We start from the raw sequence: 25,303 nt of genomic DNA, 5'->3' as shown, positions 1-25,303 counted from the left end.
CTTTTGAAAATTCATTCTAGCTTTTACTCTAGATAAGTTTTCCAGAATAACCCTTCACCGGTGTTTGCAAAATGTTTTTGTGGGTTTTGTGGGTTTCAGAGTTTAAAATTTTAGCTCAAAACTTGCGGTTTTGTGTCACCCACTTGCTAACCTTGTATTAGGAAAGCAACAAGTCCAGTTTACTTGTCCCGTATATTACCTTTCGGTAAACTGCCGTCCGGTTGTAAAGGAAAGCGTTGAACAAGCAACTGTTAAGCCAATGTCTAATGACATGCAGATGTTCATGGTCCACAACGTGTCGGATGCAATTATTATCCTTTGTAGGAGAAATAGTAAAGATCACCCTATAGTTTTTCGGTCTGGCATAAGGTCCTGTCTTCAACCATGCTATGCAACCACCGTTCTTACGGTTGACACCCGATTTGGTTCAGGTGACCTAATGAATTCCAGGTGAATCTTAGGATTTTACATTCAATGGTAATGAACGCATTGAAAATGGGTTTTTAGAAAACAAATCGGGTTTAATTTGATCAAAATATTTTCTCGTTCAAGCTCGAGTTTAGATATCATTGAATTTCATGAGTTTGTAATTCTCAATCTTTATGGTCAATCTCAAGGATTGAATAATATTAGGCTTAGAAGCTGATTTTTAATCTTTAAGGAGATTATCCTTTCTGGGGGTCTGATTCATTAGTCTTATCAAGCTAATTTGCACGGCGCCCTCCCCATTTTACGAGACAGATCCTCTCATGGTTCGGATAAGTCTGGCCACTTGGAGACCCTGTGTGATGCTGAGGTCTGTGGATTTCCTGCTGATTTTAGAGATGTATTTTCTTGATTTTTCGTCAACCTACAGCTGTTCTGGACAACAACTTCCTGACCTAAATCAAGAAGCGCGTGTCTATTTCGGAAGACTTTACTTCCTTTTAATGATAGAATTGATTCATCGTGTAGATCCATCTATTCTTTCAAAGGTATTACAATAAACCGGGTAAAACTGATTAGTTTAGTCCAAAGCAAAAGTACCTGCAATAATCTGTACCAAATATGTGATATGTGTTTTAAAGAACTTGATAAATTCTTCTCACACTTAGCTTTTATTTATTCTTTTCTTTGCCTTTTTATTCTCTTCTATTCCATTTTAAATGAATTCAAGCGTTTTGGGTTGTTTCTCCATTTATGTTCTCTCCGAGGTAACAATAATTTCGGCATTAACACCTAGTTTTATCATTCATAAATATGTATAAACATGATTTTGAATTCATTTAGTTGAAAATTTTTCAAATTTTCACAAAATTTGGCAATTAAACTAAGTGTAAACCCGAGAGAATTTATAACCCTTCCCCACACTTGAGATCGTGCAATGCCCTCATTTGCATGAAATCAGACTATAATTATAAATTCATAAGGGTGATTAGTGTAGAAAAGTGATTAAAAATACCGAGTTTGCAAACATATTATTTTATATCACATTTGATATTTTGCGTCTTGTCGTCAAAATTAGTAGCTTTTGCTGAACTTTAATGCCAGTATTTGAAAGTGCGCTGTCTTACCCTGTTTTGTACATAAGATAAACTACAAACATATAATATATATATATATATATATATATATATATATATATATATATATATATATATATATATATATATATATATATTATAAAACCTTTATTTATTAAAACAATTTAAATGAATAATTTTTTAAAATTTTGTTTCCTTTTACTTTAGGTAGTTTCGGTATGTTTACCTAGTCCCTCCCTTGACAAAATTTAAAATTTGTCATTTTTAAAGCGATTGTTTTAAAAGCAAAGATTTTTGGGTTTTTTTAATTTTTTTGGTATACTTTAGATCAATAAAATTAAAAATAATGATAACAAAATTTTTCGCCCCGCCCTCGGGTAAAGCAATTTCGGTTCCATGACCTGGTCTTCAATTTATTATGAATTTTAGAAATCATTTTTTAAACTTAATGAAATAAAGTATATTTGGTTTTAAATTCACACAAAACTTAAATTTAAAAATACATATTAATTTTATTCAAAACCTACAAAACAAAAATTCAGAATGGGGGGAAGAAAACTAGTTCTTTAGTGTCTGCTAGCGGAAAAGATCAATCGGATTCCATTCTCGGAAATACACGAGAACAGAACAACTAACTCTAGACAGCGTTTTCTTTTTAGAACATTTGAATCTCCCCACACTTAGGTAGCTGTGGTGTCGAAATTGTGGTTAACTTCATTGTCAATTTCTCTTGGACCATAATCAACTTGCATATCTGTGACTTTTTCTTTAAGCCATTGGTCGGATTCCTGTGTAATTTCTACAAATTCAACTAGTTTCACAATTTCTTTAGGCGATAGATTGGATACTAACTGGTTACATAACTTAAAGTTCCCCTTAATTCTAGCATCGCGAATCCGTTTAATAAGTTTCTTCATTGAACTATTAATAACGGGATCATTTAATTTCGTACCAACAACGGGGTTCATTGTTATCAAGTTATCATTAGGTGTTACTTCATTTTCCCCACACTTAGGCGTTTTATTATTGCTAAGCACTACCGTTGGAGTTGGTAAAACAATATGCTTCTCATTGATCATTTTTATTGGTTCAACGGTTTTAATTGGTGGAGATTTAGACTTTCGAATCACAAAGGTGACCGATTTGTCACCATCACTAAGTGTCATTCTACACTTTCTTACATCAAATAACACCCCGGTGGACGCTAAGAATGGTCGATCTAAAATTAGAGGAATGTTTGAGTCATCTTCTATGTCAATAACAACAAATTTGACTAGAAAGGTTAAATTACCCACTTGAACGGGTAGGTTGTCAGCAATTCCAACTGGGTGCCTAATGGTTTGATCAAAGAGTCGAACATTCATTTCCGTTGGACTTAACTCACCTACTCCTAATCTCTTATATAATGAAAGAGGCATAACACTCACACTTGCACCTAAATCTGCTAGTGCATCATACATGACACAATCACCAAGTAGACAAGGAATAATAAATTCACCCGGATCACCCAACCTGGGTAGAGGTTTCGGTGGAACTGTCTTCATCGGGTTTACTTTTACGGTTTTAGTTTCTTGTACTTTCTTATTCTTCTTCTTCTTTCCAGAGGTATCACAAACTTTATTACCTATTACTTGCTCATATTCAACTCCTTTTCTTGGAAATGGGATGGGTGGTCTGTATGGTGCCACCACTGGCTTTACATACTCGGGTGGTGGTGGTGTTGTAACTTCTTCATTATTACTCACATCTAAAACCTTCCCATCTTCTGGTGCTGGTTTTTCAGAATTCGTTGATACCATATTAACATTTTTATTCTGAGGATTTACTTCAGTATTACTCGGTAGCTTTCCTTGTTCCCTTTCACTCATCAAGCTAGCAAGAGTACCTACGTGTTTTTCTAGATTCAAAATGGAAGCTTGTTGAGTTTTTAATGACTGATCAAACCTCTTATTTGTTTGGGTTTGAGATGTAATAAATTGTGTTTGAGATTCCATTAGCTTTGCCATCATTCCTTCTAGATTTGACTTTTTCTCTTCGGTTTGTTGTGGTGGTTTATACAAGCTAGGTCTTTGTTAATTGAAAGTGTTGTTTTGAGTTGGTTGGTTATTCGGACCTTGTTGGTTGAACGAGTTATTGTTGGGTCCATTTGGATTGTAAAGAATGTTTTGATTTCGATTGAAATTTGGCCTTGGCGGTTGATAATTATTTTGATAATTATTTCCCGGCCTTTGGTTCATGTAGGAAAGATTCTCACATTGTTCCATCGTTTGCTCAATGTGACAATCTTTCGTTAAGTGTGGTCCACCGCATTGCTCACAACTGATTCGTATTGCGTGAATATCTTTAGTCATCTTTTCCATTCGTCTCTCGAAAGCATCTATTTTTGCGAAAACAGAATCAAAGTCATGGCTAGAATCGGCTCTAGCCGCTTTAGATGAACGAAAAATATCTTTTTCTTGATGCCACTCATGAGAGTGGGAGGCTGTATTATCATTTATCTTATGAGCTTCGGTAGCGGTTTTCTTCATAATGGAACCACCAGCTGCTGTGTCGATGTCTTTTCGTGTAGCAACATCGCATCCTTAGTAGAATATTTGCACTATTTGATAAGTGTCTAAACCGTGTTGAGGACATCCTCTCAACAATTTTCTGAATCTTGTCCACGCCTCATATAATGTTTCATTTGGCGTTTACGTGAACGTAACAATTTCTCCTTGAAGTCGCACGGCTTTAGATGCCGGAAAGAATCATTTAAGAAATTTCTCAACTAAGACATCCCATGTGTCAATTTCTCCTTCTGGTAACGATTCTAACCAATTTTTGGCTTCTCCCTTTAAAGTCCAGGGAAACAACATGTGATAGATCTGTTCATCCTCAACTTCTCTGATTTTGAATAGAGTACAGATCCGATTAAAGGTTCGAAGATGTTCATTTGGATCTTCTTTTGGCGTACCACTATATTGGCATTGATTAGTTAGCATGTGTAGGATTTGTCCTTTGATTTCATAATCTGGCGTGGCGTGACCTTGGCCCGTGCGTATGGCTCTCATTCGGTCTTCCATACTTAGAGGTTACGTTACTTCCATATTTGAAATTGTTGAATCCGAATCACTAGAAGATTCTGATTTAATGGTTTATGGTTCAGGAGGAATGATTAGTGGTTCAGGATCTTGGAATTGTCCTTGAATATCCTTCGGGTTCTCAATTGTGAAGTCGGGTTCAAAAATTGGATTATCGGATTTTTGAATTGGAGTACTTGTTCGAATTGATGATGATTCTAAAGAAAAATCAACGGTGATAATATTGGCTAGATGTCTTGATCGGGTTACAGGTGGTGAACGTATGAAAGGTGGTGAACGTTTTGCTCGGTGCATTAACTGAATATCCTATTAGTTATAAAGATAAAAATTATTAAAGTTATCAAATTAATAGACTTTTCTGATTTTGCCCATGTTTCGAATAGCCAATAGATGCAGCAGGTAGCCAGGACCCTTTAAATCGGAAGCCCACAACTCGCCACTAACAAATCCAACTATTATTACGAATCAGAAAATTTTGGATGTCTATCAATTTAATCGATTAAAATAATTTATTTTTTTCGAAATTTTGAAGATAAAATCTATGTCCTAAAAGCTAGAGCGTAGAAACGAGAAAGAAAAAGAGTGCGTCGAAAAACGTCAAAAAATAAAAAGTCGAAAAATAAAAATAAGAAAGTCGAGCGTCGAAAATTAAAAGTCTAAAAATTAAAAATTAAAACTTGCGTCTAAAGGTATTAAAGCTTAAAAGGAATTCTAAATCCAAAAAGGCAATAACTTAAAAAGCACTGAAATTTATTTAAAACTAAAGCGATAAGCGACGTCGTAAAATTCTAAAGCGCCTAAATCTTAATCTAAAAAAAAGCACTTAAGGGATTTTAGGGCAAAACCTAAAAATCTAGAAGTATAAAATAACTACGACAAAATACTAAACTTAAAACTATATAACGAACGATAACTATTACGAAAGAAACGATAAAAAAATACAAATTATAACTAATATGATAAAAATACAAATTTTATAAAAATATTATTTTTATATTATTTATTTTATAAAAGTATTAAACTAAATAATTAAAAATAATAATTAAACTTAATATTACAATTTAAATAAAAAAACTAGAATTAAAAACTAATTAATAAACTTAAACCCTAAATAATAATAATAATTAAATCTTAACCATAAATAATATAATTAATTATAATTAAACCCTAATTCGTATTAATTACGCGTACTAGGTTGTCAGTCAGATCACTTCATGCGATTGCATGAGAATAGAGATGTGGGCTCATGCGATTGCATGGCCCAATGTTCCAGGAATTATTCGGGCTTTGAAGGCTTCGACCAACTTTAATATTTATGTTTATTATTTGAATTTAATTTTCTGATTTTATATTATAGAAAATATTTATAGAATATTTATATAAAATATAACAAACTTATATTTTAAAATCTTAAAAATAAAAGTACTTTATATATATATATATATAAAGTCTTAAAAATATATTTTTTTCTTTTTATTATATTTTTTTAAAACTTATTATAAATATAAAATATATTTTTTTATAAAATAAGAAATTATTCAAAAATATAGTTATAATAAAATATAGCGTTTTTACCGAGTCCTCGGCAGCGGCACCAAAAACTTGATGTGTGCAGCGGTGTCTACGAAATACTATTATTTTTAATACGAAATACGGTACAATTTACACAAGTTTTATTATTTATTTATAGATGGGATATATTTAAACCTTGCTACAACACTTATAGGCAGTGTACCTAATCGTAGAGTAGTGTAGTTTTTAGTAAGTCTGGTTCGTTCCACAGGGAGCTAGTGATACGTACTATATTTTTAACAACTACATTTATATATATATATATATATATATATATATATATATATATATATATATATATATATATATATATATATATATATATATATATATATATATGTAGTAATATTATAAAGGGGGGGTTTTACCGTTTAATGACCGGTTTGTCTATTTTAAATAAAGCGTAAAGATAAATGACGATAATTAAAATGCGTAAAATAAATAACAATGTTTAAAATGACAATAAATAAATGACAGTAAATAAAAGTACGATGAGATATAATAAAAGAATTATGCTTATTTACACTTCCGTAATCATAATGTTTGACGTTTTGATTTTAATTTATTACCCTGGGTTACTTGTCCTTTGTCCTGTATTATTTGATACCTATTTAGTTTTTGCCCATAATAGTCCATCGGTCATAATTATAAAAAGATCATCAAATTAACCTTATTCCCGAAGTCAAATATTCCAACTAATTAGGGATTCGAACTGTAACAAGGTTTTAATACTTTGTTAATAATTACACCAGGTTATCGACTGCGTGTAATCCAATGTTTTAATACTTTGTTAACAATTACACCAATTATCCTTGTATGTAATCCACCCCAGTTTTAATTAGTCCATGATACATTAATTTATTCACTTGACCATAATGAATAATCAATTACCCAATCCAATTGATTAATTAAATGATTGTAAACGATGTCGTATAAACGTCACTAAATAGGACATTCGTAATCAATTTAATAATTATTAGATTAACTAATTTGAAGATAGGTTCGACAGGTTCCAATGAGTTGTCATTCAATTAGATAATACCCCCATCTATTAATAGTCCATAGTCTAATGTCCACAAGTGTCGGTCTTTTGTCCAAACCTGAATTATGGTACAAAATCCAATAACCCCATCTTAATATTTAGTCTAACATCACGATTACTTCGGCTCAAATAAGCATAGTAATAACTTAGTTACGAGACATTAATTTAAAAAGGAAGAACATAGCTTACAGTGATTATTTATTGCGTAGCGTTGCACGGACAGAACTCCGACTTTAAAAAACCTTAAAACATTTCTTACAATAACCCAATTATTATTAAACTTAATTTAAACTTAATATTATAAATATAAATATATATTACATTGATCAGAGGAAGGAAAAGAAAAAGATGTGATTTAATCGAGCAGAATTCGTGGCTTTTATAGACCTGACCAGACTTTAGGGCCCATGCAATCGCATGGAATTGCTGCCTTATTCCCATGTGATTGCATGGAAGGCGGATCCAGCTCACATTGTTGTTTAAAACATGGGCGGCTTTGATTTATTTATTATATAATATAATATATATAATTTTATATAATATAATATATATATTATATTATATTTTTGTGCATAGTTGACTCCTAATTTTAGGTCCGTTGACTGGCGCGTTGATGCTCGGTTTATGTCTCGGTTCTGGATTTTCGAACGTCCTTTCGTACGCGTAGATATCTTGTACATTGCGTTTCGCGGCTTGTACTCTTGTAAATTTTAGGCGTTTCTCATCAATAAATTGAACCACTTGAATTACATCTTGTACATTTGCGCTTTTTGGTCATTTGCGTCTTCAAATCTTTGTTTTCTTCTTTTGTCTTCGCAATTATTTATTTAAACGATTATTACATAAATATAGAACAATAGTAACTAAAAGCTTTACATATTGGAAGGATATTGCTACTAAATATATGTTCATTTGGAGCACTATCAGATGCTCAACTCACAGGTCCAGAAATTATTCATGAGACTACCGAGAAGATAGTACAGATTAAAGAAAGGTTGAGAACCGCCAGAAGTCGGCAAAAGAGTTATGCCATAAAGAGAAGGAAATATATTGAATTTCAAGTTGGTAATCGTGTTGTAGTGACCCGAAATTTTCCATGTTTATATATATTAATTGAGATTGATATTTACATGATTAAATGTTTCCAACATGTTAAGCAATCAAACTTGTTAAGACTTGATTAATTGAAATATGTTTCATATAGACAATTGACCACCCAAGTTGACCGGCGATTCACGAACGTTAAAACTTGTAAAAACGACATGACGATATATATATGGATATACATATGGTTAACATGAGATTATGATAAGTAAGTATCTCCATAAGTATATTAACAATGAGTTATATACATATAAACAAGACTACTAACTTAAGGATTTCTAAACGAGACATATATGTAACGATTATCGTTGTAACGACATTTAAATGTATATATATCATATTAAGATATATTAATATATCATAATATCATGATAATATAATAATTTAACATCTCATTAGATATAATAAACAATGGGTTAACAACATTAATTGATATCGTTAACTTAAAGGTTTCAAAACCACACTTACATGTAATGACTAACGATGACTTAACGACTCAGTTAAAATGTATATACATGTAGTGTATTTAGATGTATTAAAATACTTTTGGAAGACTTCAAGACATATATCAAAACACTCATACTTAACGAAAATGGTTACAGTTACTTTTCCATTCTTTTCTTTCATCAAGAATTCTAGTCGTATTCTTACCCGTATTATACACAGCTTCAAAACGTACTTACTATGAGTATATACCAATAGGAACTAGCATTGGATTCCACTCTTGATTATGTCATATATGACTAATCAATTTTAACTTCTACCATGAGCTAGTCAACTAACTAGAACTCCTTTTAACCCCACTCACCACTCACCAATTACCACTCATCATTCACTCCATTTCACTTCCAATTCTCTTTCTAATTCTCTCTCAACACACACACACACACTATTATGAACGTATTTTTCTAGTAGTTAATCATCATCTTCATCAAAAATCACTTCAAGAATCAAGCTATAATCATCATAGGAAGAACACTTCAAGAACACTTCAAAAATCCCTTCAAGTTTACTAATTTACTTCCAAGCTTTCTAATCCATTCCAAGTAATCATCTAAGATCAAGAAACCTTTGTTATATACAGTAGGTTATCTTTCTTATTCAAGGTAATATTCATATTCAAACTTTAATTCAATTTCTATAACTATAAACTATCTTAATTCGAGTAAAAATCTTACTTGAACTTGTTTTTGTGTCATGATCCTACTTCAAGAACTTTCAAGCCATCCAAGATCCTTTGAAGCTAGATCATTTCTTGTCACTTCCAGTAGGTTTACCTACTAAACATGAGGTAGTAATGATGTTCATAACATCATTCGATTCATATATATAAAACTATCTTATTCGAAGGTTTAAACTCGTAATCACTAGAACATAGTTTAGTTAATTCTAAACTTGTTCGCAAACAAAAGTTAATCCTCCTAACTTGACTTTTAAAATTAACTACACACATGTTCTATATCTATATGATATGCTAACTTAATGATTTAAAACCTGGAAACACGAAAAATACCGTAAAACCGGATTTACGCCGTCGTAGTAACACCGCGGGCTGTTTTGGGTTAGTTAATTAAAAACTATGATAAACTTTGATTTAAAAGTTGTTATTCTGAGAAAATGATTTTTATTATGAACATGAAACTATATCCAAAAATTATGGTTAAACTCAAAGTGGAAGTGTGTTTTCTAAAATGGTCATCTAGACGTCGTTCTTTCGACTGAAATGACTACCTTTATAAAAACGACTTGTAACTTATTTTTCCGACTATAAACCTATACTTTTCTGTTTAGATTCATAAAATAGAGTTCAATATGAAACCATAGCAATTTGATTCACTCAAAACGGATTTAAAATGAAGAAGTTATGGGTAAAACAAGATTGGATAATTTTTCTCATTTTAGCTACGTGAAAATTGGTAATAAATCTATTCCAACCATAACTTAATCAACTTGTATTGTATATTATGTAATCTTGAGATACCATAGACACGTATACAATGTTTCGACCTATCATGTCAACACATCTATATATATTTCGGAACAACCATAGACACTCTATATGTGAATGTTGGAGTAAGCTATACAGGGTTGAGGTTGATTCCAAAATATATATAGTTTGAGTTGTGATCAATACTGAGATACGTATACACTGGGTCGTGGATTGATTCAAGATAATATTTATCGATTTATTTCTGTACATCTAACTGTGGACAACTAGTTGTAGGTTACTAACGAGGACAGCTGACTTAATAAACTTAAAATATCAAAATATATTAAAAGTGTTGTAAATATATTTTAAACATACTTTGATATATATGTATATATTGTTATAGGTTCGTGAATCAACCAGTGGCCAAGTCTTACTTCCCGACGAAGTAAAAATCTGTGAAAGTGAGTTATAGTCCCACTTTTAAAATCTAATATTTTTGGGATGAGAATACATGCAGGTTTTATAAATGATTTACAAAATAGACACAAGTACGTGAAACTACATTCTATGGTTGAATTATCGAAATCGAATATGCCCCTTTTTATTAAGTCTGGTAATCTAAGAATTAGGGAACAGACACCCTAATTGACGCGAATCCTAAAGATAGATCTATTGGGCCTAACAAACCCCATCCAAAGTACCGGATGCTTTAGTACTTCGAAATCTATATCATATCCGAAGGGTGTCCAGAATGATGGGGATATTCTTATATATATGCATCTTGTTAATGTCGGTTACCAGGTGTTCACCATATGAATGATTTTTATCTCTATGTATGGGATGTGTATTGAAATATGAAATCTTGTGGTCTATTGTTACGATTTGATATATATAGGTTAAACCTATAACCCACCAACATTTTTGTTGACGTTTAAAGCATGTTTATTCTCAAGTGAATACTAAGAGCTTCCGCTGTTGCATACTAAAATAAGGACAAGATTTGGAGTCCATGTTTGTATGATATTGTGTAAAAACTGCATTCAAGAAACTGATTTCGATGTAACATATTTGTATTGTAAACCATTATGTAATGGTCATGTGTAAACAGGATATTTTAGATTATCATTATTTGATAATCTACGTAAAGCTTTTTAAACCTTTATTTATGAAATAAAAGTTATGGTTTGTTTTAAAAATGAATGCAGTCTTTGAAAAACGTCTCATATAGATGTCAAAACCTCGCAACGAAATCAATTAATACGGAACGTTTTTAATCAATAAGAACGGGACATTTCAGTTGGTATCCGAGCGTTGGTCTTAGAGAACCAGAAAATTTGCATTAGTGTGTCTTATCGAGTTTGTTAGGATGCATTAGTGAGTCTGGACTTCGACCGTGTTTTCTTTAAAAATGATTGCTTAACATTTTTGTTGGAAACTATATATTTTTAACATATGAATATTATGTGATATATTAATCTCTTAACGTGTTTGATATTATGTGATAGATGTCTACCTCTAGAACAAGTCTCATTGACTCACCTAATAATAATGAAGAGTCAAATGTAAATTGGAATGATTCGTGGACTGATTCACAAGTTCCCGAAGAGGAACTGGAAGAAGAGTCGGAACCGGAAGAAGAATCGGAACTGGAAGAAGAATCGGAACCGGAAGAAGAAATAGAACCGGTGGGGGAAATAATAAAACGGTTAAGTAAAAGAGAATCCTCAACCAACTGACCAAGGTTAATTATGGTCAATGGTGTTTCCGCCAAGGAAGCAAAATATTGGGAGGATTACCAATTCTCCGATGAATCGGATTCCGACGAGAATTCCGATGATGTTATAGAAATTACCCCAACTGAATTTAAAAAGGCAAAAGAAAATAATAAGGGAAAGGGCATAAAAATAGAGAAATCTAATTCCAACCCCGATGAACTTTATATGTATCGTCAACCCCCGAAGTCCTTAAGTTGTAACAATGACCCGGGAACCTCTAAACCACCAGGTTTTTCTAAACCAATGTGGACAACGACGGCTCATATTAGGGGAACATCATATATCCCTAGAAACTTGGCAAAACGAACCAAAACCGAACAAGAAGAAACGAGCGAGTCGGAATAAGATAGTTGTATTCGTGTGGTGTAATATATGTAATATAGTGTGCTTATGCTTTATGATATATGTAAAAATTGCTTGTATTAATAAGTATTTTTTTTATGAATCTAACTCTTATCTATTTTACAGTATAAAAACACAAAATGGATAGACAACCCAATATTTTAAGAGACCTACCCGGAGACATGATTGATGAAATCTTGTCTAGAGTCGGTCAGAATTCCTCGGCACAACTATTTAAGGCGAGATCAGTTTGTAAGACATTCGAAGAACGTTCCAAGAATGCCTTGGTTTATAAAAGGCTTTCGTTCGAAAGATGGGGGATATCACATTGGGAAATCCATAAGTTACGATGTGTTTACTTTGACGCATATATTGCGGGGAACCCAAATGCTATTTTACGCAACGGGTTAAGAAATTATTTTGACTCAGTATATCCGAATATAGGACTTCGTGATTTAGAAAAAGCGGCTAACATGCAACATAAAGAAGCATGTTATGCTTACGGGTTAGTAATGTTCGCTTCTCACCAAAGTGAGAACAAGAACATCGGGCTACAACTATTAAACAAAACGTTCCCACAAGTGACGGAGTCGGTAATTGGGGTAAGAAATGAGGTTTTTAGGTTATTACGAGACTGTTGGTCATTACGTAACCCTCGTCCCTTTGACGACGTTACAATACGCTGTCTTATCAACGGCCATAACGGTTATGTTCCACAAGACCAAGGATGGGAAGTAGTCCTAGTAAAACCAGAATGCGTGACTTGTTTCTGGACGTATGAATTACATGTCTTTATTGCCTTTGCTGAACGACTTGTGTACTAGCTAGAATTATCTTCACAACTATCTTGTATCAAAGTTATTGTGTGCTATATTTCATGCTTTATGTAAAATAAGCGGTATTGTAAGTTTGTAAAATATTGTATAAAAGTTTGAACGCGAAATATTATTACAATCAGTTTTTCATATAGAATTGTAGTAGTTGAATTGTATATTAGCTACTAAGTATGAACTTAACGGGTAGGTACTACCCGAATTTAAACTTATAAAACGCTAATATGAAGAAAAAGCTTTTATAAATGATTTCATATTATGCTACGAAATACTATTAACTACTCTTAATATTCTGTATGATTAACTTGTTCCATTTGACTATTTTGAAGGAAATGGCACCGACTACTCGACACATCGTGAATATGAATGAAGAGGAATTCCGTACTTTTCTAGCTTCAAACATAGCCGCAGTACAGGCTGCGCTACATACCAACAATAACCTTGGATCTGGTAGTACAGGAAATCGTGTAGGATGCACCTACAAAGAATTCACTGCCTGCAAACCTTTGGAATTTGATGGAACCGAAGGACCGATCGGATTGAAACGGTGGACCGAGAAGGTCGAATCGGTGTTTGCCATAAGTAAGTGTACTGAAGAGGACAAAGTGAAGTACGCTACGCATATCTTCACAGGTTCTGCGTTAACATGGTGGAATACCTATCTAGAGCAAGTGGGACAAGATGATGCGTACGCACTACCGTGGTCAGCATTCAAGCACTTGATGAACGAGAAGTACCGTCCCAGAACCGAGGTCAATAAGCTCAAGACAGAACTTAGAGGGTTACGAACCCAAGGATTTGATATTACCACGTACGAAAGATGATTCACAAAATTGTGCCTATTGTGTCCGGGAGCATTCGAAGATGAGGAAGAGAAGATCGACGCGTTTGTGAAAGGATTACCGGAAAGAATCCAAGAAGATATAAGTTCACACGAGCCCGCCTCCATACAACAGGCATGTAGAATGGCTCACAAACTAGTGAACCAGATTGAAGAAAGAATTAAAGAACAGACTGCTGAAGAGGCTAATGTGAAGCAAGTCAAAAGAAAGTGGGAGGAAAACGGTGATAAAAATCACCAATACAACAACAACAGCAATTACAACAATAATCGCAACAATTATCCCAACAATCGCAACATCAATCGCAACTACAACAAACGGCCCAACAACAACAACAACAACAACAACAACAACAACAGCAACTACAACAATCATCCCAACAACAATAATAACCGCAACAACAACAACAATCAGAAGCAGCTATGCCAAAGGTGTGAAAAGTATCACTCGGGGTTTTGCACCAAATTTTGCAACAAGTGTAAAAGAAATGGTCATAGCGCGGCAAAGTGTGAGGTCTAAGGACCAGGGGTTAATAGAACGAAAGGAACAAATGGTGTCGAAACGAGTAATGGCGGAGCAAGTAGTGTCGGAGCAAGTTATGCCAATGTAGTTTGTTATAAATGTGGAAAACCGGGCCACATTATTAGAAATTGCCCGAACCAGGAGAACACGAATGGACAAGGCCGCGAAAGAGTTTTCAATATTAATGCGGCAGAGGCACATGAAGACCCGGAGCTTGTTACGGGTACGTTTCTTATTGACAATAAATCTGCTTACGTTTTATTTGATTCGGGTGCGGATAGAAGCTATATGAGTAGAGATTTTTGTGCTAAATTAAGTTGTCCATTGACGCCTTTGGATAGTAAATTTTTACTCGAATTATTAAATGGTAAATTAATTTCAGCAGATAATATATGTCGGAATCGAGAAATTAAACTGGTTAGCGAAACATTTAAGATTGATTTGATACCAGTAGAGTTAGGGAGTTTTGATGTGATAATCGGTATGGACTGGTTGAAAGAAGTGAAAGCAGAGATCGTTTGTTACAAAAATGCAATTCGCGTTATACGAGAAAAAGGAAAACCCTTAATGGTGTACGGAGAAAAGGGCAACACGAAGCTACATATTATTAGTAATTTGAAGGCACAAAAACTAATGAGAAAAGGTTGCTATGCTGTTCTAGCACACGTCGAGAAAGTATAAACTGAAGAAAAGAGCATCAATGATGTTCCCATTGTAAAAGAATTTCCCGATGTATTTTCGAAAGAATTACCGGGATTACCCCCACAGCGATCAGTTGAATTTCAAATAGATCTTGTACCAGGAGCTGCACCAATAGCTCGTGCTCCTTACAAACTCGCACCCAGTGAGATGAAAGAACTGCAAAGCCAATTACAAGAACTTTTAGAGCATGGTTTCATTCGACCAAGCACATCACCGTGGGGAGCTCCTGTTTTGTTTGTCAAGAAGAAAGATGGTACATTCAGGTTGTGTATCGACTACCGAGAGTTGAACAAACTTACCATCAAGAACCGCTACCCACTACCGAGAATCGACGACTTATTTGATCAACTACAAGGCTCGTCTGTTTATTCAAAGATTGACTTACGTTCCGGGTATCATCAAATGCGGGTGAAAGAAGATGATATTCCAAAGACTGCTTTCAGAACACGTTACGGTCATTACGAGTTTATGGTCATGCCGTTTGGTTTAACTAATGCACCAGCTGTGTTCATGGACCTTATGAACCGAGTGTGTGGACCATACCTTGACAAGTTTGTCATTGTTTTCATTGATGACATACTTATTTTACTCAAAGAATGACCAAGAACACGGTGAACATTTGAGAAAGGTGTTAGAAGTATTGAGGAAGGAAGAATTGTACGCTAAATTTTCAAAGTGTGCATTTTGGTTGGAAGAAGTTCAATTCCTCGGTCACATAGTGAACAAAAAAGGTATTAAGGTGGATCCGGCAAAGATAGAAACTGTTGAAAAGTGGGAAACCCCGAAAACTCCGAAACACATACGCCAGTTTTTAGGACTAGCTGGTTACTACAGAAGGTTCATCCAAGACTTTTCCAGAATAGCAAAACCCTTGACTGCATTAACGCATAAAGGGAAGAAATTTGAATGGAAGGATGAACAAGAGAAAGCGTTTCAGTTATTGAAGAAAAATCTAACTACGACACCTATATTGTCATTGCCTGAAGGGAATGATGATTTTGTGATTTATTGTGACGCATCAAAGCAAGGTCTCGGTTGTGTATTAATGCAACGAAAGAAGGTGATTGCTTATGCGTCTAGACAATTGAAGATTCACGAGCAAAATTATACGACGCATGATTTGGAACTAGGCGCGGTTGTTTTTGCATTAAAGACTTGGAGGCACTACTTATATGGGGTCAAAAGTATTATATATACCGACCACAAAAGTCTTCAACACATATTTAATCAGAAACAACTGAATATGAGACAGCGTAGGTGGATTGAATTGTTGAATGATTACGACTTTGAGATTCGTTACCACCCGGGGAAGGAAAATGTGGTAGCCGACGCCTTGAGCAGAAAGGATAGAGAACCCATTCGAGTAAAATCTATGAATATAATGATTCACAAAAACCTTACTACTCAAATAAAGGAGGCGCAACAAGGAGTTTTAAAAGAGGGAAATTTAAAGGATGAAATACCCAATGGATCGAAGAAGCATCTTAATATTTGGGAAGACGGAACCCGGTATAGGGCTGAAAGGATTTGGGTACCAAAATTTGGAGATATGAGAGAAATGGTACTTAGAGAAGCTCATAAAACCAGATACTCAATACATCCTGGAACGGGGAAGATGTACAAGGATCTCAAGAAACATTTTTGGTGGCTGGGTATGAAAGCCGATGTTGCTAAATACGTAGGAGAATGTTTGACGTGTTCTAAGGTCAAAGCTGAGCATCAGAAACCATCAGGTCTACTTCAACAACCCGAAATCCCGGAATGGAAATGGGAAAACATTACCATGGATTTCATCACTAAATTGCCAAGGACTGCAAGTGGTATTGATACTATTTGGGTAATAGTTGATCGTCTCACCAAATCAGCACACTTTCTGCCAATAAGAGAAGATGACAAGATGGAGAAGTTAGCACGACTGTATTTGAAAGAAGTCGTCTCCAGACATGGAATACCAATCTCTATTATCTCTGATAGGGATGGCAGATTTATTTCAAGATTCTGGCAGACATTACAGCAAGCATTAGGAACTCTTCTAGACATGAGTACTGCCTATCATCCACAAATTGATGGGCAGAGCGAAAGGACGATACAAATGCTTGAAGACATACTACGAGCTTGTGTTATTGATTTCGGAAACAGTTGGGATCGACATCTACCATTAGCAGAATTTTCCTACAACAACAGCTACCATTCAAGCATTGAGATGGCGCCGTTTGAAGCACTTTATGGTAGAAAGTGCAGGTCTCCGATTTGTTGAAGTGAAGTGGGGGATAGACAGATTACGGTTCCGGAGATAATACAAGAAACTACCGAGAAAATCATCCAAATTCAACAAAGATTGAAAATCGCCCAGAGTCGACAAAAGAGCTACGCGGATAGTAAAAGAAAAGATATAGAGTTTGAAATTGGAGAAATGGTCATGCTTAAGGTTTCACCTTGGAAAGGCGTTGTTCGATTTGATAAACGGGGGAAACTAAATCCAAGGTACATTGGACCATTCAAGATTATAGATCGTGTCGGACCAGTAGCTTACCAACTAGAGCTACCTCAACAACTCGCGGCTGTACATAACACTTTCCACGTCTCAAATTTGAAGAAATGTTTTGCTAAAAAAGATCTCACTATTCCGTTGGACGAAATCCAAATCAATGAAAAACTTTAATTCATTGAAGAACCCGTCGAAATAATGGAACGTGAGGTTAAGAGACTTAAACAAAACAAGATACCGATTGTTAAGGTTCGATGGAATGCTCGTAGAGGACCCGAGTTCACCTGGGAGCGTGAAGATCAGATGAAGAAGAAATACCCGTATTTATTTCCAGAAGATACGTCAACACCTCCAACTACTTAAAATTTCGGGACGAAATTTATTTAACAGGTAGGTACTGTAGTGACCCGAACTTTTCCATGTTTATATATATATTAAATGAAATTGTTATTTACATGATTAAGTGTTTCCAACATGTTAAGCAATCAAACTTGTTAAGACTTGATTAATTGAAATAGGTTTCATATAGACAATTGACCACCCAAGTTGACCGGTGATTCACAAACGTTAAAACTTGTAAAAACTATACGATGACATATATAATGTTATATATATAGTTAACATGATTTTATTATAAGTATGTATCTCATTAGGTATTTTAACAATGAGTTATATACATAAAAATGAGACTATTAATTTAAGAAACTCGAAAATGATATATATAACGATTATCGTTATAACAACGTCTTACTAGGTACATATGAATCATATTAAGATATTGATACACTTGGTTAATTATGTTAAATGATAAGTAAATATATTATTAAGTGTATTAACAATGAAATACATATGTAAAAATAAGACTACTAACTTAATGATTTCGAAACGAGACATATATGTAACGATTATCGTTGTAACGACATTTAACTGTATATATATCATACTAAGATATATTATATATCATAATATCATGATAATATAACAATTTAACATCTCATTTGTCATAATAAACAATGGGTTAACAACATTCAACAAGATCGTTAACCTAAAGGTTTCAAAACAACATTTACATGTAACGACTAACGATGACTTAACGACTCAGTTAAAATGTATATACATGTAGTGTTTTAATATGTATTCATATACTTTTGAAAGACTTTAAGACACTTATCAAAATACTTCTACTTAACAAAAATGCTTACAATTACATCCTCGTTCAGTTTCATCAACAATTCTACTCGTATGCACCCGTATTCGTACTCGTACAAAACACAGCTTTTAGATGTATGTACTATTGGTATATACACTCGTACAAGGCTCGTCTGTTTATTCAAAGATTGACTTACGTTCCGGGTATCATCAAATGCGGGTGAAAGAAGATGATATTCTAAAGACTGCTTTCAGAACACGTTACGGTCATTACGAGTTTATGGTCATGCCGTTTGGTTTAACTAATGCACCAGCTGTGTTCATGGACCTTATGAACCGAGTGTGTGGACCATACCTTGACAAGTTTGTCATTGTTTTCATTGATGACATACTTATTTACTCAAAGAATGACCAAGAACACGGTGAACATTTGAGAAAGGTGTTAGAAGTATTGAGGAAGGAAGAATTGTACGCTAAGTTTTCAAAGTGTGCATTTTGGTTGGAAGAAGTTCAATTCCTCGGTCACATAGTGAACAAAGAAGGTATTAAGGTGGATCCGGCAAAGATAGAAACTGTTGAAAAGTGGGAAACCCCGAAAACTCTGAAACACATACGCCAGTTTTTAGGACTAGCTGGTTACTACAGAAGGTTCATCCAAGACTTTTCCAGAATAGCAAAACCTTTGACTGCATTAACGCATAAAGGGAAGAAATTTGAATGGAATGATGAACAAGAGAAAGCGTTTCAGTTATTGAAGAAAAAGCTAACTACGGCACCTATATTGTCATTGCCTGAAGGGAATGATGATTTTGTGATTTATTGTGACGCATCAAAGCAAGGTCTCGGTTGTGTATTAATGCAACGAACGAAGGTGATTGCTTATGCGTCTAGACAATTGAAGATTCACGAACAAAATTATACGACGCATGATTTGGAATTAGGCGCGGTTGTTTTTGCATTAAAGACTTGGAGGCACTACTTATATGGGGTCAAAAGTATTATATATACCGACCACAAAAGTCTTCAACACATATTTAATCAGAAACAACTGAATATGAGGCAGCGTAGGTGGATTGAATTATTGAATGATTACGACTTTGAGATTCGTTACCACCCAGGGAAGGCAAATGTGGTAGCCGATGCCTTGAGCAGGAAGGACAGAGAACCCATTCGAGTAAAATCTATGAATATAATGATTCATAATAACCTTACTACTCAAATAAAGGAGGCGCAACAAGGAGTTTTAAAAGAGGGAAATTTAAAGGATGAAATACCCAAAGGATCGGAGAAACATCTTAATATTCGGGAAGACGGAACCCGGTATAGGGCTGAAAGGATTTAGGTACCAAAATTTGGAGATATGAGAGAAATGGTACTTAGAGAAGCTCATAAAACCAGATACTCAATACATCCTGGAACGGGGAAGATGTACAAGGATCTCAGAAAATATTTTTGGTGGACGGGTATGAAAGCTGATGTTGCTAAATACGTAGGAGAATGTTTGACGTGTTCTAAGGTCAAAGCTGAGCATCAGAAACCATCAGGTCTACTTCAACAACCCGAAATCCTGGAATGGAAATGGGAAAATATTACCATGGATTTCATCACTAAATTGCCAAGGACTGCAAGTGGTTTTGATACTATTTGGGTAATAGTTGATCATCTCACCAAATCAGCACATTTCCTGCCAATAAGAGAAGATGACAAGATGGAGAAGTTAGCACGACTGTATTTGAAGGAAGTCGTCTCCAGACATGGAATACCAATCTCTATTATCTCTGATAGGGATGGCAGATTTATTTCAAGATTCTGGCAGACATTACAGCAAGCATTAGGAACTCGTCTAGACATGAGTACTGCCTATCATCCACAAACTGATGGGCAGAGCGAAAGGATGATACAAACGCTTGAAGACATGCTACGAGCATGTGTTATTGATTTCGGAAACAGTTGGGATCGACATCTACCATTAGCAGAATTTTCCTACAACAACAGCTACCATTCCAGCATTGAGATGGCGCCGTTTGAAGCACTTTATGATAGAAAGTGCAGGTCTCCGATTTGTTGGAGTGAAGTGGGGAATAGACAGATTACGGGTTCGGAGATTATACAAGAAACTACCGAGAAGATCATCCAAATTCAACAACGGTTGAAAACCGCCCAAAGTCGACAAAAGAGCTACGCTTACATTAAAAGAAAAGATATAGAATTTGAAATTGGAGAGATGGTCATGCTTAAAGTTGCACCTTGGAAAGGCGTTGTTCGATTTGGTAAACGAGGGAAATTAAATCCAAGGCATATTGGACCATTCAAGATTATTGATCGTGTCGGACCAGTAGCTTACCGACTTGAGTTACCTCAACAACTCGCGGCTGTACATAACACTTTCCACGTCTCGAATTTGAAGAAATGTTTTGCTAAAGAAGATCTCACTATTCCGTTAGATGAAATCCAAATCAACGAAAAACTCCAATTCATCGAAGAACCCGTCGAAATAATGGATCGTGAGGTTAAAAGACTTAAGCAAAACAAGATACCAATTGTTAAGGTTCGATGGAATGCTCGTAGAGGACCCGAGTTCACCTGGGAGCATGAAGATCAGATGAAGAAGAAATACCCGCATCTATTTCCAGAAGATTCGTCAACACCTTCAACAGCTTAAAATTTCGGGACGAAATTTATTTAACGGGTAGGTACTGTAGTGACCCGAACTTTTCCATGTTTATATATATTAATTGTGATTGATATTTACATGATTAAATGTTTCCAACATGTTAAGCAATCAAACTTGTTAAGACTTGATTAATTGAAATATGTTTCATATAGACAATTGACCACCCAAGTTGACCGGCGATTCACGAACGTTAAAACTTGTAAAAATGACATGACGATATATATATATGGATATACATATGGTTAACATGAGATTATGATAAGTAAGTATCTCCATAAGTATATTAACAATGAGTTATATACATATAAACAAGACTACTAACTTAAGGATTTCGAAACGAGACATATATGTAACGATTATCGCTGTAACGACATTTAAATGTATATATATCATATTAAGATATATTAATATATCATAATATCATGATAATATAATAATTTAATATCTCATTATATATAATAAACAATGGGTTAACAACATTAATTGAGATCGTTAACTTAAAGGTTTCAAAACAACACTTACATGTAACGACTAACGATGACTTAATGACTCAGTTAAAATGTATATACATGTAGTGTATTTAGATGTATTAAAATACTTTTGGAAGACTTCAAGACATATATCAAAACACTCATACTTAATGAAAATGGTTACAGTTACTTTTCCATTCTTTTCTTTCATCAAGAATTCTAGTCGTATTCTTACCCGTATTATACACAGCTTCAAAACGTACTTACTATGAGTATATACCAATAGGAACTAGCATGGGATTCCACTCTTGATTATGTCATGTATGACTAATCAATTTTAACTTCTACCATGAGCTAGTCAACTAACTAGAACTCCTTTTAACCCCACTCACCACTCACCAATTACCACTCATCATTCACTCCATTTCACTTCCAATTCTCTTTCTAATTCTCTCTCAACACACATACACTATTATGAACGTATTTTTCTAGTATTTAATCATCATCTTCATCAAAAATCACTTCAAGAATCAAGCTATAATCATCATAGGAAGAACACTTCAAGAACACTTCAAAAATCCCTTCAAGTTTACTAATTTACTTCCAAGCTTTCTAATCCATTCCAAGTAATCATCTAAGATCAAGAAACCTTTGTTATATACAGTAGGTTATCTTTCTTATTCAAGGTAATATTCATATTCAAACTTTGATTCAATTTCTATAACTATAAACTATCTTAATTCGAGTAAAAATCTTACTTGAACTTGTTTTTGTGTCATGATCCTACTTCAAGAACTTTCAAGCCATCCAAGATCCTTTGAAGCTAGATCATTTCTTGTCACTTCCAGTAGGTTTACCTACTAAACTTGAGGTAGTAATGATGTTCATAACATCATTCAATTCATATACATAAAACTATCTTATTCGAAGGTTTAAACTCGTAATCACTAGAACATAGTTTAGTTAATTCTAAACTTGTTCGCAAACAAAAGTTAATCCTTCTAACTTGACTTTTAAAATTAACTACACACATGTTCTATATCTATATGATATGCTAACTTAATGATTTAAAACCTGGAAACACGAAAAACACCGTAAAACCGGATTTACGCCGTCGTAGTAACACCGCGGGCTGTTTTGGGTTAGTTAATTAAAAACTATGATAAACTTTGATTTAAAAGTTGTTATTCTGCGAAAATGATTTTTATTATGAACATGAAACTATATCCAAAAATTATGGTTAAACTCAAAGTGGAAGTGTGTTTTCTAAAATGGTCATCTAGACGTCGTTCTTTCGACTGAAATGACTACCTTTACAAAAACGACTTGTAACTTATTTTTCCGACTATAAACCTATACTTTTCTGTTTAGATTCATAAAATAGAGTTTAATATGAAACCATAGCAATTTGATTCACTCAAAACGGATTTAAAATGAAGAAGTTATGGGTAAAACAAGATTGGATAATTTTTCTCATTTTAGCTACGTGAAAATTGGTAACAAATCTATTCCAACCATAACTTAATCAACTTGTATTGTATATTATGTAATCTTGAGATACCATAGACACGTATACAATGTTTCGACCTATCATGTTGACACATCTATATATATTTCGGAACAACCATAGACACTCTATATGTGAATGTTGGAGTTAGCTATACAGGGTTGAGGTTGATTCCAAAATATATATAGTTTGAGTTGTGATCAATACTGAGATACGTATACACTGGGTCATGGATTGATTCAAGATAATATTTATCGATTTATTTCTGTACATCTAACTGTGGACAACTAGTTGTAGGTTACTAACGAGGACAGCTGACTTAATAAACTTAAAACATCAAAATATATTAAAAGTGTTGTAAATATATTTTAAACATACTTTGATATATATGTATATATTGTTATAGGTTCGTGAATCAACCAGTGGCCAAGTCTTACTTCCCGACAAAGTAAAAATCTGTGAAAGTGAGTTATAGTCCCACTTTTAAAATCTAATATTTTTGGGATGAGAATACATGCAGGTTTTATAAATGATTTACAAAATAGACACAAGTACGTGAAACTACATTCTATGGTTGAATTATCGAAATCGAATATGCCCCTTTTTATTAAGTCTGGTAATCTAAGAATTAGGGAACAGACACCCTAATTGACGCGAATCCTAAAGATAGATCTATTGGGCCTAACAAACCCCATTCAAAGTACCGGATGCTTTAGTACTTCGAAATTTATATCATATCCGAAGGGTGTCCCGGAATGATGGGGATATTCTTATATATATGCATCTTGTTAATGTCGGTTACCAGGTGTTCACCATATGAATGATTTTTATCTCTATGTATGGGATGTGTATTGAAATATGAAATCTTGTGGTCTATTGTTACGATTTGATATATATAGGTTAAACCTATAACCCACCAACATTTTTGTTGACGTTTAAAGCATGTTTATTCTCAGGTGAATACTAAGAGCTTCCGCTGTTGCATACTAAAATAAGGACAAGATTTGGAGTCCATGTTTGTATGATATTGTGTAAAAATTGCATTCAAGAAACTTATTTCGATGTAACATATTTGTATTGTAAACCATTATGTAATGGTCGTGTGTAAACAGGATATTTTAGATTATCATTATTTGATAATCTACGTAAAGCTTTTTAAACCTTTATTTATGAAATAAAGGTTATGGTTTGTTTTAAAAATGAATGCAGTCTTTGAAAAACGTCTCATATAGAGGTCAAAACCTCGCAACGAAATCAATTAATATGGAACGTTTTTAATCAATAAGAACGGGACATTTCACGTGTCATGTTGAAAGTATCACCTTGGAAGGGTGTGATACGATTTGGTAAGAGGGGAAAGTTGAATCCTCGTTTTGTTGGACCGTTTGAGATTATTGAGAGAGTTGGACCTGTGGCTTATCGTTTGAAATTGCCACAAGAACTTAGTGCTGTTCATGACGTTTTTCACGTATCGAATTTGAAGAAGTGTTTGGCCGAGGCCGATGAGACCATTCCTCTTAAGGAACTGCATGTTGATGAGCAACTCCATTTTATTGAGGAACCTGTTGAAATTATGGATCGAGAAGTTAAGAAGCTCAAGCAAAGTAGAATTCCTATCGTCCGGGTTAGATGGAACGCCAGACGCGGCCCCGAGTGCACCTGCTTAAATTTCGGGACGAAATTTCCGTAACGGGAAGATACTGTCACGACCCTACTTTTTCCGTTATCTTTTACCGTTAATTATTTAA

Source organism: Rutidosis leptorrhynchoides, chromosome 4, assembly GCF_046630445.1.
Source record: "Rutidosis leptorrhynchoides isolate AG116_Rl617_1_P2 chromosome 4, CSIRO_AGI_Rlap_v1, whole genome shotgun sequence".
Lineage (NCBI taxonomy): Eukaryota > Viridiplantae > Streptophyta > Magnoliopsida > Asterales > Asteraceae > Rutidosis > Rutidosis leptorrhynchoides.
This window is presented reverse-complemented; position numbering follows the sequence as displayed.